This window comes from Anneissia japonica, unplaced genomic scaffold (genome assembly GCF_011630105.1).
Source record: "Anneissia japonica isolate Jap-2015-1 unplaced genomic scaffold, ASM1163010v1 scaffold287949_len505691_cov196, whole genome shotgun sequence".
In the NCBI taxonomy this organism is placed as follows: Eukaryota; Metazoa; Echinodermata; class Crinoidea; order Comatulida; family Comatulidae; genus Anneissia; species Anneissia japonica.
The window spans coordinates 440,272-452,700 of NW_022727758.1; positions in this window are offsets into that span (position 1 = coordinate 440,272).

Below are 12,429 nucleotides of genomic sequence, written 5' to 3' on the forward strand. Positions count from 1 at the left end.
ATCACACACACAGTCCAGACATTTAAATAAACATGTATACGCTTTCATATGCACTATAAAAATCCACATACATATTACAAGCTTGTGTTTAAGCATGTACAGTATATTATAAATACATGGACATTCAAATGTGATAGGCCTACAGTGTACAACTTAATTTGAGTGCAATATATTGAATTAAACTAATGAAGATTTCTTTTACCTGAAATATAGTTTTTTATAAGATAATTTGAAATTTCGAAGGTTATTCGATTCTTTCAATCCTCGTGGCAACTGATTCCATACATGTGCACCAGCATATTTGAGTGAAATTTTCAAGGTTTTTACATTTACTTTAGGTGGTTGGATAAGCTTATAAAATATAATAATTCAAAGTTGTTGCATACAGTATGTACTGTACATTATACATACTGTTCGCAGTGCTATAGAACTTATTTCATCATTTTAATTATATTGAATACTATAGTAAGTTCATTCATTCACTCATATCTATTTTCAAACATTAATTTATTCACTCATTCAATATTTTATTTTGGAATTTGCTTTCCATACAACAAAATTACCACTAGGTACAGTACTGTATATTCAAACAATGCATCCTGGGGTAGGACCCTTCGGGCCCTATGGTCCCAGGCTACAGCCCGCACACCCCACACAGTAAATAATATACCAAATCTCTTTAAATTTCTATGAGGGCTTTTAAAGTAATATTAGTTTATTAATGAATTATACTAATTACTAATAAATAAGTACAAATCCCAGTTACAGAATTTAATCTGCTGTACTATAGAAGCTTAATGTAAAAACTAAGATGATAGGAGATCAGAATTTAATGTTTGTCACTACACAGGTGGGAATAGCTTGTATGCCTACTTAACCTAACTACCAAAACGAGTGTCCTCTTTTTGACAGGGTGCTCAACTACCATGGCTACAAAAACAACCGGTCCAGATGTTTCCACGGGAATGTGGCAGTTCATATTTCACTTATCAAATTCGACTACAGAGCAATTTTATTAGGAATTATGTTTTGATGAAGACTGAATTTATCTTGGGTGGCTCAGAGTATACCAAAGCTATGTGAAGTTTAAACACAGTTATGAACACTGTTATTGCATATAAAACACATTGATGCTTTATGAAATTTGTTAAGTTAATGCTAACTCTTATTTTTTTGCTTAAGTCAAATTATCAATATTGCTTTAACTTAAAAATTGCGTAAAATTAAAAAGTCGATTGTACACATGAACCATCTAAGATGATTTTTAAGCTAAGATTTTGCTAAGATGGTTTAATAAATCAGCTTAAGATATTTGCTCAGGGACATTTAAACTTTTTTGACTTAAGACATTTGCTAAGCTGAGATTGATAAATCCCGGGCCTGTACCCTTTGTTACTACAGTAGGCCTAACATTAGTCTTTTGAGTTAAATAAAATTATGAATTATGAATGAATTGTTGTCATTATTGTTGAATGCTACTATGTGTACTGTAATATCTTTAATTTTGACATCAGATGATACAGACATTTATGGAAATGTAATTGATGGATACAAAATTAATTAACTTCAACACAAATTAAATATTTTAAAAACATCCTAGAATAATTTAATGATGATTACTAAAGTAAAGTAGCTTTAGATGTTTCTTTCAGGAAGACCACACATATAATTTAAGGTCTACATTAATTATTTATTCAGGCTAAAAATGCCGAGATTATGGAATTCTTAGAACCTACAATATCTAGGGCAAGCCATGGATTCATTGTTTTTTATTTTGATCACTGAAGCACATCCTATAATCAGGCTTTCTTGAATATTTAACTTACATAGGTTTCAAGAAAAAAAAATCTTCAGTCTAGCGATATCTTTGATATAATAACACTATATTATATAGCGCCGTATCCATTTAATATAAGATGCTCAGGGCGCTTGAAATGTGGACTAGGAACTCGATCAATGACATTCTTCGCCCCAAGGTTCCCTTTGTGTCTGTGCTACCTGAAAACCCGGTACCAGCAACTCTTGCGTCCACCACAGGGCCTGTCTATTCCAGTACACCGGGATATCCCCCTACTCGTCTTCATTCAAACATTGATTGTACTAATTTGTTTCTGTTGTATTTGAGACAAACACAAAAGTAAATGAAATGGCTATAATAACAATCTTGATTTAAAAAGTGACTATAGCCACAAAGTTGGTCAAATTTTTCTTACTGAATGTATTTTAATGAAACATTCCAATCAACATGAATGGATTGTTCTTTTCAAATAATTTTTGTCAAAGTAAAAATAAAATATCAAACGAAGAAGCATCTTTTACCAAGAAACTATGCAATGGAACAAATTAACTCCATTCAATCCTGAGGTAAAAATCATAATTGGGGGCACCCCCCTACTGTATGCCCCTGTTCAATATAATTGAGGGTACCCCCTATGCCCTTGTCAAGATCATTATCATAAAGAATGTAATGCTATGATGAAAAACAGTAGTATAATCAGATAAACATCTTTTATAATATTATTGCAGCAATAAACTCTTGATATTCTAATTAATTTTTCGGATATCAAAAATTACGAGGGCTTATTGATAATTTCTATATTAATTTTAAATCTCAATAGATCGTAAATCTTACTTTCCTACATGTACTGTACGTTGTTTATCTGTGATGACTGCATCTGTTCAATTGATGAAATTCTAAACTTGCATTCCTAGGTTTGAAGGCGCTATATAAATCCCTGATTATTATCATAAACGTTGTAAAGTATGGACGATCAGTTTATCAATGTCAATTAATCGTAAATTATATTTTGCTATAAAAGTCCTTCGTGGCATATGAATTTATTCATGCATAAACAAGCAACTGACGACATAATTCTAATAATAGTAAGATTCAGTTCTGCGACAAGAAATCTCGGACCGTATGCTAATAATTGTCTGTGATTCTGACCGGACTGAAAAAAATAATATGAACAGTGCTTACTCTATGATACTACTGTATGACGCATTGCGAACCAATAGTCCATTAAATACCTTTTCATTAGAACCTTTATTTTCTTCCTTTGATTTAAATTTAATTTGTATGCACAAGATACAAAAGTTTTTTCTAGAGTAAATAAAATAATAAAAAGCAAAGGAAGAAGGCAATTGCAGATTACTCGACTCAAGACTAAGACTCGCTAATAATAATTATGATTGGTTTAATTGACATTAACAAGAAATATCTCTACATTGTGATCATAATTTCATTGTTCATATTACACAGAATTCTTATCATATTAACTGTATTTCCATATTATATGGTTTGATTGACGTTTTTATATGAACCAGTAAAATTTTGTCCAGGCTCAGTGTTTTCGTTTTTCAGCCGATTTCAGGCTCGAAAACATTCTTATTTCTTTCTTATATTTACACACTTTCAAACATACTGTAGAAAATTAGTATTGTTCAGCAGCAAATTACTGTGTATTACAGAGGGGTATTACATACAGTAGTCACAGTTATTGCAAATAAGGTACGGAAGACATGTTGGACTTTCTATTTTTTAAAAAGTAGAAACCTTATTTGACATTTTAACTCTGCCTGAATTTGTTCTTTTTGTTCTCTATTTTTAAAGCAATTTCAGCCTCAGTGTTCTTATAAAAAAAAAATGTGCATTCTTGGTGCTTAAGGAACTTGCTGGTCAATCTCATGGTCTGCGGTTTTAATCCTGCAATACATATTTTACTCTCCAACTATTTCTTGGTTGGTTACCTAGCAACATAAAGCCATACCATAGCCTAGTACAAAATCAGACTGTAGACTTTTAAATTTGCCTATGCCGCAACACACACTTTTAATACTTCAACTAATATTTTCTTATACAAAAATATTCTCAAACTAATTATTCTAATATTCTTTTATTTGTTTATACTGTACTTATTTATTATAGGTGATGGTTGTGATGGTTCTTTTAGACCCCATTGGAAATTGTCCCTCTTGGACTTTAATGGGTTATCTGGGCATCCCCATAATTCTGTTCGAGAGGGTGATAAAAATTTAAAAAATTATTAGAAATGTTTTTACTGTAATTTTTAACGGGCTTCTTTGCCTTTTTATGCAGTATGTATCAATGTAATTTTGCAATTAAGTTTTTAATCTTTGATGTTTGTAATATTTCTGATGCCAAATAAATTCAATTCAATATCTGTGTATGATATTATATCTGTAAATAGAGCATCACCAAATTACAAACATCTGTGTTTTCTCTCTCTACAGCTTAGCTAAACCTTGTGAGGACTTAATAGAAATGCCCAAACCAAGATCTTACACAACATTCCACTCAACTCAGCTGGAGGCAAAGAAACTTTTCGAATATCATTTATTTTTTCATCACATGACTGATGCTCTCAAATGTTGTCTAGGAATCTATTTTGATTTTATTTTATTCTGTGAGGTTCTTTCTTTTTAACCTAGATATTTTTTAAATTTTATCATGCTTTGAAGATTGCTTTACCTCAGGCTTATTCGACTGGTTCATTTCGTTGACTATGATTTTTCAATGAGTATTATTTACATTCGACTGGTTCGTAAAATAGACTATGTTAACAAAGTTAATTACCAGATTGCGTTAAGTTACCCATGTGACCAAAACAAACATGGCCGATTGGTCAGTTTAGCAACAACATTTGCATTATATAAAATTTAGATTCAATTTCAGAAAATAAAAATGTTATAAATTTACCCACTTGAAGTCAAAAAAAAATTATAGGCCAACAGAATTCAAAAACTGAATGAAAATATTATTTTACGAAAAACCAGTGCCTCCACAAGCCAAAGCAACCTTAATTACGCGGTGTGTATCACGGTAACTATGCAGCCATTTTGTTTTGTCAAGTATTTACCAGTTTTCTATTCGACTGGTCATCTTCGTTAAGTATGATTTTACCACTGCACAGGTGGGTGTGGTTTAACAAAGAACGACGAGTCGAATACGGCCATTGTAATACTAATAGTCTTCGTATTGAAAATACTAGAGCAGTCACTCTATAGAATGTATACATTCAAGTGCCTGAATACAAAAAATGTGAAGTCTCACTACAAAATTAGTCTCATGGTTAGAAAATAAAAATTGGTTAATTTACGATATATAATTGGTTTTATTGGGTTTATATTGGGTTGGGTTTTTGGGTTGGGTGCAGTAGATCACATTATAAGCTTTATTCTGGTCTTTGAATAGGATCCCCAGGATAAGTAACTGTACCTGTAGATCCAGAAATGTGAGCATTTAAAGTTTAGGTGTATGACGACATGAGTTTTGAGAAAACTGGCCTCAAAGATAAACTAGCTATCAGCTATTTAAAAACATTAAAATTAAAATTTTGTAAACATTTTGACTTTGATCAATTTATTAATATGCAGGCCGAGTATGATAATAATATCAAGTCACATTTGGCTAGAAAGCCTCACAGCACTTTACAAATAAAAATTTGGAACTGTAAGCAAAATATAAATCAAAAACATGTGTTTTGAGTTGTTTGTTTTTTATGTGTTGATTTGGTTGTAAAACCCCTTGTTTTACGACCCAATCAGAAAAAGTAATGTTAAAACTGAGAATAAATCTGCATTAAATAATAAAGAGCACTGCATGAAGGTTTTGGCAAGCATAAAAAAACATCAAAGTTTGGGTGCGGCCTCAGTGCTAAAACAAAAAATTTTCTTTGGCACTTCGACCCACTTATACCCACAGCAGTAGAGCATAGAAGATAATACTGTAAGCTTCAAATTAATTAATGTTAGTATGCGATACAATCTGTATAAGACTAAAGGCAATTACTGACTCTTCATACCATCATTTCTTATCCATCAAGGCAGTTTTATTTATCCAGTAATCAACCACCAGCAGAACCAGGTGTTCTCATCTGGTCACATGACATCCATTGATCACATGACTTCATTAGGAGTGCTCAGTCAAGTGACAAAGACTTGGTTCTCAAAACGCCAAGACAACAAGGATCAATCATGGTTGGTAAAATTAAAACTCATATATAGACTAGAAAGTACTATTAACGATAAGTGGAGAGCTACCATAGCTTGTTGATTTTTAGCAATATGGTGTGTTTACAGAACAGAACACATAATCATCATCAAATTTCCAACAATCAATGAAAATGACTCAGTATTATCTATCACCAATAAAACAGCTAATGGTACAACAAGAAAAACAATATAATCCAACAGAACAAAATATAATACATTCGTAAAAGAACCATAATTCTGAAATTCACATCATGTCTATCGTAATTAGATACTCTACTCACAAATTAAATTTTGCAGGAAACAATTTAAATTATCTGTAATAATAATTATAATGCGATAAAACAAATTCAGCACCTATTATGGCCAAATTAAAATAAAAACATGTTTCTCAACCTATTCAACATTTTGTCATTTACAGTTGAGTTCAACCATTGAATACTATATCTCATAAATATAAACAACATTTCATTTCCACCTGGTACAGTAGGAAATGTATGGGGGTGTAGTAGTGTCTACTATAGTTACTCCCCTAGGCATGCCAAAATTTACATGTACGTGTGCTATTACAGCGCCCCTGCCTAAGTGAACCGTATGCAAACTATGTAATCTTACAGTTCCCTCTGACAGAAATGGCTAATGTAGATGAACGGTTTACTATTTAATATTTATGAGATATAGTAAAACAAAATTTATACAAAATGGTTTTATTTCGGTAAAGTAGTTTAACACCTTGGAAAGTAGAATTCATTATGTCACCTCAAACCATGGTATGTGTGTGTAATGTTCTAAAACATGAAGCCACCTAAACATAATAAATTGTAGGATACTGTAAATCACAACACAGATAGTCTCAGATAGAAGGGTTTTCCCTGATGGAAGCTTTTCCTGTATTTTTTCCAGAATACGGTACTTGACATCTGACGATGTGTTTCCCCACTGGATGCTTCAACACGGAAGGCAGGTACGGTATGCTATTTATGGCATCGGAATTCACTTTAAGGTATATAAAGATGTACTGTCTATCACGAGCTATCCTGTCTCTTATACACATCTAGATGTGTATAAGAGACAGGGTGATGGTTGTGATGGTTTTTTAGTCCCTCTTGGACTTTAATGGGTTATCTGGGCATCCCCATAATTCTGTTCGAGAGGGTGATAAAAATTTTAAAAATTATTACAAATGGCATACTGTACTCTAAGTACCTAGCTACTCAGCTCCACTTCATTTGTATGGTTTTAACTAAAATGAGAATTTTATTGTTCCATTTCAAATATAAAACGAATATAAAAACAGATGCCAACAACATAAAAATGTGTGAAATTAAATAATTGAGTTATCACTACTAGTGTTATTTATATTCATTACTTTTACAGCTTGTTTTTTCCTGTATGTTTTTTATATAATTTCCAAAACAGTTTGATATTAATGACAGTTTTGAAACAGTTTAGATTCCTGCAAACTATTACAAGTGAGGTCTCTTATGTATTTTACCTAATAAATAGGGCTACTTAAACGGAAGCCCTCAAACACTCTAGGGGAAAGGAAAAAGTGTTAAGAAGTAGTACGGTGTACGAAAATATGCGAAACAGACACACTTCTGCGGTGCTGTATCAAGTTTCTGTCTGTGCGTTTTTAAAACAACATGCTTTCCTTTTCACTACCTTACCGTAAATTGAGAAACATATACTTGAAGTGCAGTAAAGTGATTTATGAATTTGATATATGTTTTCCAATTAAATGTATTTAAATATTTGTATTACTCTATTATTACAGTATTTAATCATTGAATCTGTTATTGTTAATTTTTATATTGATGAAATTGATAAATAAATGAAGAATTGGTGAATAAAGAAAAATTTGTTTACAATTTATAAAAAATATATGTCAAATTTTTATTTTAAATCTTCAGTATATATTTTACTGTATTAAGTTTTTAAGTACAATAAAATTCAAATGAATCTTTTGATACAAAAGAAGAACTGAAATACTGTACTGAAATGCTAGTACTGTAAGCCTTATTTTTGGTCTTTGAATTAAAGGTTCCTCGGTTGAGTACAACCGGGGTATTATTTTGAAATTTAGAATTTGAAAACATTCTTAAATAGAAAATATCCTCAGAAGATATCAATCCTGATACAGCTTTACAAAATGCGCCTCCTAATCATTTCGAACATACGTACATCAACTCAGAATATTAAACTTATCAAAAACAAAGAAACTTTTTTAGTCAATATGACTTCACATTTGAATATAAAATACTTAGGATACAAATTGAAATACTGTATGAAAAGGCATTAAAACTAATTTAAATAAAATTTTAATAGAAATATCTGAGTGAAATATCATTTAATTACAGTTACTGTACAGGTGGCTTCATACAGTATTACAGTAAATTCAGAAACCAGACTTGCATAGTAAAAGCCATTAGAACCCAACAGAACACTACTGTATGTAGGACTTTTCATATCAGTACTTTGTTTTAGCAAAGTTTAAATTTTGAAAACTCTTTAGATCAGAGGGCGGATATATTCTAATTTATCAAAATGAGAAAACATGAATAAAATTCTACTGACACATGAAATAATCAAAGCATATAACGTAAAAATTAACTTTTATTATTTTCTTTATACTGGGTATACAAACATATGGCTGAGCTTGTTAGTTTAATCATCTTAATATTAATAATTATGATTTAGTAAATACAAATTTAAAAGCAAAATTTTATTTTTTTTTTATGTCTGATAATTTCTGCATACAGTAGTGTACCATACTTTTGAGCAATCTCTAATATTTTGCTAATAATTAAATTTTTTTTTTATTATTATATTTTTCGACTGTGTGAACTGTAGTTTAATATCCTTGATGTTTATTTTGAGATCACTTCACATTATCTTGCTGATAATCTTGATGATGATACAATAATAGATGACTATGTTGAAAAGTTGAAAAAAAAAAAAAAATTGTTGATGTGAAGAGATGAAAAAGAAATATGGGAATGTGTCAGTAGAAAGAAGATGGCACTAGGAACAGAATATCAAGTACAGTATGCATTGTGTAATAAAAGTACAGTTTACTAGACAAAAAGTTGGTCTACAGTGAAGAAGAGGCAGCCTAGGCTAAGTACTGAATTCAACAGATTTATTGATGCCTGGGCAGTTGGGAGAAGGCGGTTAATCCACTAAAGATATGGCTCATCGTCGTCATGGCTGGGAAGCTTCAAAGCGGCCTTTGGAGAATAAAATCACCGCACAGGGGAAAATAACCTTCATGTGCTTTGTCACTGCTCTGGCTCCAAGTTTTATGTTTAACAAATGCCAGGCTTACAGTGAATCGAACTGTCATACATTAATATCCCCACCTTTCAATTCTTGATCCATACCCATAGTTGGTGGCAATTTAGGAGAAGGGGCATTAGGCAGCTATCCCACTCCCCACTCACTATGATATGTTTGTCTAAAAAAAAAAAGTTAAAAAAATTTTTGGTCATAATTTGAATATCGTAGAGCAATTTAAAATGACTGAAAATTTAAAATTTTTAGAATTTTTAGAGAATAGTACTGTTGTTAATTCATATTTTCTTTTATACATAGTACTACATTTATTCATACTAACATGTATCTTGGAAAATTATTTTTATAAGACTACTGTATTTCTTAACAATAAACATAAGGAACTTACAGTAGAAACAGGTGGCCACTACAACATTAAAAACAGCAGTTTGGTGAGCTGTGCTCCTTTTGTTTTGGATGTATGCTTACAACAAGACAAAAGACAGAATAATATATACAGTAATACAGAAGATTGAAAAAAACTTCATTTTTACTTACATTTGTACAAACATACTGTACAAATGCTACCAAAGTCGTTAATTAATCATGATGCACAGTACTCATGCTCATGATGTTCTTTGGGGCATATTTCTTTTCTTTATTACATGTATGCAATATGTGCTGCACCGTGGGCAAAGTGCAGCCCACAAAAATGAATTAAACACCCTGATGTGTTTGTGGCCTGCCAACCCCTCTTTGACTAGAAAACACCTTGTTTTTTAACGGCACGACACTGATCACTTGTAAAGCTACATTTACCCTAGACATGATAATGACACGACGACCAATATCTTCGCGTCATTTATATTCTCCAACACTGACCACATTTGTATCATGTTTGCGTGCAGCCCTTGGTGTTCAATCAAAAATTAACTCTGGCCCTTCTGACCAATTTTTCTGCCCACCTCTATTATACTGAAAGGTCCTGATATTATTTTATAGTATCTACTGTAGGCCTTATATTCCTATATTGTTTATTCGTGCCCTCACCTTTCTTCAACTTTCATTCCCTTCCTACCCTTTCTCTTTATTTTCCTTTCATCTCCTTCCTGAATTTCCTGTATTCTTCCCATTTTTCCTTATTTTACCTTAATTCTATTGGATGCAAATTATTATTTAGCATACAGTACTTATGACCAATATCGACTACAATAATTTTACTCTTGTCTTTTCTTTCCTTAATATTTGTTCTTTTTTTTTTAGTACAGTATTTTTGTGTAAATTTTTCTACCATAGAAAGAATACAAAAACATTAACATTCAAAAACATATTAACATTAAAGTTCTTTCAATTTTGCTTTTTTTTCCCTCTGTACTCTTAATAGGAAACAATAATATGTTGTAGTAAATTTTAAATTTCACAAGCGATAATTTGATTTGAAATTGTTAGACTAAATGCTGTAACAACTTCCCACGCAAGCTGCAACACAACATTGCACTAAGCATACTTCCATGTAAAGCAGCAACTCCCAAAGTGACATTTAAATAAATCTGCAGTGAGAATTACTAGTCATCAGCGAGATATTCTTATCACCTACTGTAAAACACAATTTTTTACATTTGTTCAGACAATATCTTATGTTTGTTGGACTTTTTTTTAAATTTAAATACTGTATGGATTACTAGCAACAGAAATTTATGGAAAATGTTATTTTGATTTTCCGTAAATGTTTTAAAGAAGTCTATTATTATTTGTATTATACGCGTAACACTTGATCAGAGTTTGTAAACTCAAGGATTATTGAGATTTAACGAATTTCTGGAACAAAGTGATATACGGTATAGGAATAGTTCAGTTTGGAAATTTTTTACTTCCAAAGGACAGCATTCATAAATGTACCTGTTACAATTGGACTCTATTTGGAAAAAACTAAACACAATTTTAAAACATTTTATCATTGTGCTTTATTTTTGTGAAGCCAAAAGTTTGGACATGGGCTAGTCTACAGTGGTCTTATACTCAATTTTTTCAGAGGAACAAACATATCCATTTGTTAATTAATGCCAATACTAATTTAAGTGATGAAGTTTTGTGCTGTACACATTATCTTTATTGAATGATTGATTGAAATGCAAAGATAATTTTTTTTAACAGGACTTTTTTAATGAGACTAACTATAGAAAGCCTCATTATTTTTAGATTTATAGTCTTTTAATAGTTTGAGGCACCATAAAATAATACTGGATTATCACTCCTGCAGGGGCAGATCCAGCCCGGTAAGAAAGAGGGGGCGTGAATGTCCGAACTAAGTGAGAGTCTCAGGAAAGAGCCCCTGGTAGGGGTGCAAGGGAAGATTCTCCCTTAAACCTCTAGCACCTTTGATTGTGTTTGTAGTGAACATCCTACAGTACTGTACAGTACTGTAACTACAGTAAGAAAAAAGCAGTAAATTCTGTCATTTTTTTTGTTTGTTTTGCTTGCAAGCACTAAGATGACTCGCAGATTTTAACATACCTGTAAACAGTAATCATAAATTTTAAAATTATATTCTCATTGCAAGTTTCATAATGATGGTTAAGAACAAAAGTTTAAAGAAAAGTCTGGAAATAAATCTTGGTGTATCGTACAAATACAGTAGGTTCTCAATGAGATCTTATATAGCTTAAAGCCTGATTAAATAAATTCGTAATCATTGTCGCTAAAAGCCGATGCAGTGTTTTCACTGTACAGTAGTCGTCAAACTGCTTAACCCTACTGTACATCCCCCATCCAATCAGGAACACTCCCCAATTCGACCGACCAATCAGCGTTCTCAAAAAGTTGATTTTTTGGAAATCAAGTTAAACGCTAGGCCCATACTTTGAATTAGCACAGCATCTCCTAGAACAAGTATAAATTGGATAGCCCAGGTTTGATCAGGAATACAGTACACTAATTTATTTATTAATTATACATCATTAAAGGTTTAGCTTAGTATTGCTTTGAATATAAAGTATAAATACTTTTTAAAATTTAAATCAAAGTAAAAATGGTTTCATTTAAAGTTTTAGTTCAATGATTATATTTTGCTATATATTTAAATGTTTTATACAGTATATATATATATATACAGTATATATATATATATATATATATACAGTATAT